The sequence below is a fragment of the Gigantopelta aegis genome, chromosome 11, assembly GCF_016097555.1.
Source record: "Gigantopelta aegis isolate Gae_Host chromosome 11, Gae_host_genome, whole genome shotgun sequence".
NCBI classification, from domain to species: domain Eukaryota; kingdom Metazoa; phylum Mollusca; class Gastropoda; order Neomphalida; family Peltospiridae; genus Gigantopelta; species Gigantopelta aegis.
In genome coordinates, this window is record NC_054709.1 from 14,832,740 (window position 1) to 14,840,239 (window position 7,500).

Genomic DNA, 7,500 nt, shown 5'->3' on the forward strand with positions numbered 1-7,500 from the left:
GAAAGCGAAAGGTCTGCTAAGTGCCCATAACTTGCTTTTTCACAAAGCGCTTCATTTGCACGCTTTGCATGTGTATTCCATGTTCCCAATGCTGAATTTCCGTATAATTGGAGCTTGCGTTCGTGTACGGTGCACACTCCAAATTCGACAATGGTACGACGTCAACTGACTATACGAAGATCGAGGAAGGGCTATTGCTTGGCTTCAGGATGGCAATACGCAAAGAAATGTTGCTCTGAGACTTGGTGTCAGTCAGAGTGTCGTTGGCCGACTGTGGCAACGGTACCAAGCAACGAATTCTGTTCGAAATCGTCCACGTTCGGGAAGACCCCGAAGCACTACAAATAGAGAGGACCGCTACATCACCAATATGGCTCTACGTCAACGCACAACCACTGCACGCCGATTACGTGACAATCTGCGGACTGCGACTGGAACTCGAGTGTCTGATCAAACCGTACGCAATCGTCTGAGAGCCAATAATCTACGCTGCCGTCGCCAGGCTGTTCGACCACCACTCCTACCACGTCACAGAACGGCCAGACGTCACTGGTGCACGCTTCATCTGCGGTGGCAACGTGTTCAATGGGGTCGAGTGATGTTCACTGATGAGTCCAGGTTTAGTCTCCAGTTCAACGACGGTCGGGTTCTTGTCTACAGACGTCCTGGGGAGCGCTTCGCTGACGTTAACGTTAGACAACGTCACCGGTTCGGTGGTGGCAGCGTCATGGTGTGGGGCGGCATCTCTATCCACCACAGGAACCCCCTCTATGTGGTGGATGGCAATCTGAATGGAATCCGCTATCTGAATGAGATTATCCGGCCGTTGGTTCTCCCAGGCCTTCAGCAGATTGGCGGCGGGGCAGTTCTGCAGGATGACAATGCCAGACCCCACCGCGCCAGGGTGGTAACGGACTTTCTCAGACAACAAGGTATCGCCAGGATGGATTGGCCAGCATATTCGCCTGACTTGGCCCCAATAGACATACGCCTGGGACGAATTAGGCAGGAGAGTTCGGGATAACCATGCCCCTCCGGCCAACCTTCATGATCTGGGTCAACTTCTTATGGCAGAGTGGCAGGCCATTCCCCAAGAGTTCTTCAGACGTCTGATCAACAGCATGAGGCAACGATGTGTCGAGTGTATTCGCGCCAGGGGTGGATTCACACACTATTAAACGAATGTTCTAATGTGTAAAATCCATGTTTGACAACCTTCAACTTTGACAGCATGTCATGTGACTTTCTTGTATACAGTGACGTTTATTTGTGTTTTTTTGTAAATATGGAACAATAAATTAAATTTTTGGTGTAGTTTACATCATCAATCTAATACACTCTGAAACTTATTTGGTTATAAATGTTTGACCCTTAAATTCTTTTGAGTAGTATATATAGAAAGAAATAGTTCCACGTCGTTCGTGTGGACGTAGTGTGCTTAACGCGTATCAAAAACAAAGTGCATATTTACGAATGTTTACTAATAGGGCTGGTCAACACGTTAATATTTAATGCTCTGTGGTATCTATTTTCCCATTATTGTTGCTTGAATGAAAACCAAAACAATAATGCGGTATACTTAATGTATTTTGCTTTGACTCCATTTGCATACACAGAACATATCCAGTGTTTACTAGGAGATTAAGTAAAACCATTATAATGGTAATTCTATAATCCTGTCTAAATCTATTTTAGTGAATTTTTATTTTTTTATTTTTTTATTTATTGTGAATTTTTTTTCTTCTGAAATATAAAGCATATTACTTGTGACTCGCACTTTTCATATACGCAATGTACCCATTTTAGTGGTACAGTGTCACGTGTACAACAGCAACACGAGGCGGTGCTCAGGCATGAAGAAGGAAGGAAATGCTTTATTTAACGACGCACTCAACACATTTTATTTATGGTTATATGGCGCCAGACATATGGTTAAGGACCACACATATATTGAAAGAGGAAACTCACTGTCGCCACTTCATGGGCTACTCTTTTCGATTAGCAGCAAGGGATTTTTAATATGCACCATCCCACAGACAGAATAACACATACAACGACCTTTGATATACCAGTCGTGGTGCACTGGCTGGAGCGAGAAATAGCCCAATGGGCCCACCGACAGAGATCGATCTATAACTGACCGCACGTCAAGCGAATGCTTTACTACTGGGCTACGTTCTGCCCCAAAGAAATTTCAGGCATGAGGGCAGTTGACTGAGCAATTTCGTGGTCGACCTATGTTGATTTTGTACACAGCACTTGTCAGTTAAGAGCACTCCCTAAAATTAATAGACGAGTAGTAAGGGGGCCTGTATAGATCCATGACCTACTTCCGTGACCTTGACCTTGATGACGTCACGGCCTTGTGCCGTGACCTCATCCTGCCGGGCGTCATGACCTACTTTCCGTGACCTTGACCTTGATGACGTCACGTGACCTCGTCCTACTGACCCTGACCTACTTAGACTGGCCGTGACCTACTTAGACTGGCCGTGACCTACTTAGACTGGCCTACTGTGCAGTGTGCAACGTCCTACTGGCCCTGACCTACTTACACCGGCCCCTGACCTACTTAGAGTGGCACGAAAGAGTATAAAAAGGCTAGATACGGTTTCATTGTCATTCGCTCGCCGAAAACGACCAGATATACGTTCGTTTTACAAGAGAACAGACGTGTTTTATGATTCTGACATTGTGTCTTGTTGCACTCTATCTGGAACGAAGAAGATGGCATCGGGATATTCGAGCAGTGTTAGTAGCAGCAGCAGTAGCGACGAGGACGACGTCTTGGTCTGCAAATGTTCAGAAAGACATACAGTCAAAAGAGTGACTACCAAACAAGATGAGGAGAAGAAGAGTATTCATTATACGGATCAAACGGATGCTACACGTAACAATGTGGATGAAGATGGTGAAATCAAAGAAGCCACAGATCAGACGGATGCCGCCCGTGACACAGACGCTGCCTGGGATGAAGAAGACTGCTGCTCGAGACGTTACGTGTTCTGTCATCGTCCCGAAATGAGACATTTCTATGCCCGGATGCTGACGTATGCTCGGTGGCCCATACAGTTACGCCAGAAACCGAGGGAACTTGCCAAGGCCGGTTTCTACTACACGGGAGACCACGATGCCATCACCTGCTACTGTTGCGGACTTCGCGTCTACCGATGGAAGAAGACAGACGACCCAGTGATGGAACATTACAGATTCTCTCCAAGATGTCCTTATGTGAACAACCTGTTCAGACATTAAATGTTTTAGACACTTGCGTGCTATGTATTCATGTTGTATGTTGTGAATAAAACCGTGAATAACAGATTTTGCTTTCTTATTTATGTCCTGGGTCCACGAGTGTGTCTCTGGACGTGTCCCTATGGTAGTAACACTGTTAAAGGGTAATATTTTGGTAACGATTATTTTGGGGAGCTCGCACGATGAGATTTGTGCTTGGGAGGAGGGACACTGGTCATACGTATCACACACATTCAAACATTCCTGTACCATATCTTTATGCGTCATAAGGTATATAAGTAAAATAGTTTTGGAAAACTCGTCATTTGAGGTAGAACTTTCAGAGAAGCAACATGTCAGACCAGTACAAGTTATATGTACCCGACGTGGATAAGTGGACCCGTTTCTATAAACTGCAGGCACAAGGTAAACTTCAACCTCACTTCGAAATTCAACGTGGTGGGGAAAGTCAGATCATGTACAGTGTGGATCGATGTCTAGAACTCTACGATCCCACGTGGAAAAAAGAAAAAGAGGAACAGAACAAGTCCCCGACACCCAAAGTCGTCATGGTCTCCCCAACACAACAAGTGGTAGAACAAGCCAAAGCCGATCTGAAACGGAAACATCAACAACAACAAAGTGGTACGGGTTGGAAAGCCCCGAAACTGCAGAAGCATTTCTAAATAAGCTATAAAAGGAACTATGTGGGTCAGATATCGTCATTTCATTTAGAGTCGTCATGCAGAGCACATGTTCAGAATGTGGTTTCACATTCTCGAGGAGAGACGCCATGTTAAGACATTTTCAACAAAAACATGCTAAAGGTCTACCACCACCACCACCACCACCACCACCACCACCACAGCAGCAGCAGCCACCACAACCACCACCACCACCACCACAGCAGCAGCCACCACCACCACCACCACCACCACCACCACAGCAGCAGCAGCCACCACCACCACCACAGCAGCAGCAGCCACCACCACCACCACCACCACCACTGCAGCAGCCACCACCACCACCACCACCACCACCACCACAGCAGCAGCCACCACCACCACCACCACCACAGCAGCAGCAGCATCCCCTAAGATTGCTACATCCCTTCACCATGATCGTGTCGGGACCCACGTCGTGTGGAAAGACATTTTTGGTATACAAATTGTTGAGAGATGGTAAAATCCAGCCGCCTCCCCAGCGCATCATCTGGCTCTACAAACGATGGCAACCCCTCTATGATATGATCAAAATGGTTGCTCGAGTGAAATTTGTTCAAGGTATACCTGAGAATTTGGAAAAGGATCGTTATTTGGATCCCAGAGTCAGAAATCTCATCGTGTTGGACGACTTGATGTCTACAGCTGGAAAAGACCCCCGCATCACCGACCTGTTCACAGAAGGAAGTCACCACAGAAACCTCTCTGTGATTGCCATCAACCAGAACTTGTATCACAGCAAGGACCCGACACAGAGAAGAAACTGTCATTATCTAGCGCTGTTCAACAACCCCATCGACAAGCAGCAAGTTCTGACTTTGGCACGGCAGATGTATCCTGGAAATACTCGTCATTTCATGCAGCGGTTTGAGGAAGCTACCCACAGGCCCTACGGATATCTCTTGGTGGACTTGAAACCGACCACGCCCGAACATTGGCGTCTTCGGCCTAATGGTTTACAGACGGGGCCGTCCGAATGGTATAAAAGCACGAACGTAACGGCGAATGTCTCAGAAGAGTTGCAGCCACCGACGAAGAAAGAGCTCTACATGCAAATCCAGCAAAGAAACGCATTCAAGAGAAAATTACCAGGCATACCCGCCTACGAAAGTGACGACGAAGAAGAAGATGAGGTGGAACCCTATCTGAAAAAAAGTCAAGAGAATGCAGTCTTGCGATACGTGTGGTCTGGTCTTTAAAGACGGAAGCGACTTGCAGCGACACGTGAAAACGTGCGAAGAGGGAAATGAAAAAGAAGAAGAGCCGTCGCCCGACCTGGAAAACGAAGGCATTCGTCTCATGGTGGAACGTGAATTCGACATCAATCGTGACTATCTCCAAAGCAAGAGGAAACGCTACGAAGAAAAAAACATGTCCCAAGATGCCATTGAAAGAAACATGAAGACATTGCAATGGAAGTTATTTAAAGACACGTACTCTCGCTTTCTGACCTATATGCATTACTTTGACAAAGGTCCCAACACCAGAAAATTTTTACAGTTTGTGAATCCAGACAAAGATGTGAGACCACAGATTCGTTCTAAATTAAATCAGTATCGTTCATGGATCGGCGAATATTTGGATGAACAAGACGACGACGATACCGACGATGAGGAGGACGACGATGATGAAGAGAAATGAACACTCATATTATTCACATGTCGCCCTTAAGGCCTCTCGATGTAACCCAGTGTGTGTCCATTTTATATATGTGTCAGTGATTTGTAATTTAGAAATAAATGAAAAACCAAACCATTGCGTTTGTTTTTTTGTGTTTTTTACTCTATGACTAGATTTGTGATTGGATATTTCTACCGCTACTTTATAGTAGCAAGAGCTGTGTGTACAAGACAGAACATACCACGATCTTTGATATACCAGACATAATACACTAGTTGGCTATAGCTTAATGGGCCACCGACGGGGATCGATCCTAGATCGACCACTGTATTTACCTATTTGGTAATTAAAATGCCCTGTAAAAAGGCTTGTACTCAAGGGAAATACTTGTGCTTAAAATGCAGCTAAAAGATCATAGTTTAGGTCGGAGCGTTCAGTTGCAGTCACGCGTTCTTTCTTCAAAGCAATGGGCTGGGGATCTTTCTCACACACACACACACACACACACACACACACACACACACACACACACACACATTCCTTTCTTCTCCTTAACAAATATTCCTTTCTTCTCCTTAACAAATATTCCTTTCTTCTCCTTAACACATATGCCTTTCTTCTTAACAAACATTCCTTTCTTCGAGACAAATATGTCTTTCTTTCTCTATGGCTAAAACAAAATAAAATATTTGTGTTCAATTAATCTTTATTTTACGAGGAAGGAAATATTTTATTTACTCAACATATTTTATTTATGGACATTTTATTTATATACGGACATACGGACCACACAGATATTGATTGAGGAAACCCGCTGTCGCCACTTCATGGGCTACTCTTTTTTTATTAGCAGCAAGGGATCCTACACCATCCCACAGACAGGATAGTACATACCGTTGTCCAGTTGGGGAGCATTGGCTGGATATATCCCGACCCACATCAAGGGAACACTGAGTTACGTTCCGTCCCCACAGGGTTATTAGAGGCTGCTTGAAAAAATTAGTAACATAATAAATAAATAAACAAATAAATAAGTAAGTAAAATAAAAACAAATAAATAAATAAATAAATAAACTAATTTAAAAAATATAATTTCCCCACATGAGATACGAACGACGTACCTTTCACGTTAAAGTCGACTACGCTAACGACTGAGCTACCGAGACATTAACAAAATCTGTCATTTAAACCATTATATGTGCGAGCGGCGAAGCGCGGAATGAAGTGACGAAATAGGTCAGTTAATAATAATCTTGTGAATGCGCTAGCGCGGGAGACATAGTGGGACGACAATTCTATTTTACACCTATTTAAATCATTTCTTATTTCACGTCTTTAAGAATGTAACTTCTAGTTCCGAAGAGTATTTTATTTAGAGACTGCCAACACAAGATACCACCGCTTCCCGGATGTAAACAGTGATAACCATTCATCATTCAGGGCGCTAAAAATAAATACACTACCTCGCGTCGGGCAGAGTCCTTAGAAGTGGTAGGTTTAACGACACCACTAGAGCACCTCGATTATGAATCATTGACTATGGATGTGAAACATACTTTTGGACAGTTTTAGAATTTCCCCACATTAGATACGAACGAAGTACCCTCAGCGCTGGACGCGAAGTCGTTCGCACTTGACTACTAAACGCATGTTAACAAAACCTGTCATTTAAAACGTTATATGTGTGAGCGGCGAAGCGCGGAATAAAGTGACGAAATATGTAGTTAATAATAATCTTGTGAATGCGCTATCAGATAGCGTAGAACGAGAATTCTATTTTACACCATTTATAAATCATTTCTTATTTCACGTCTTTAAGAATGTAACTTCTAGTTCAGTATTGCCACCAACAATAAAAATAGAATACCACCGCTTCCCGGATGTAAGCAGTGATAACCATTCATCATTCAGTGCGCTAAAATTA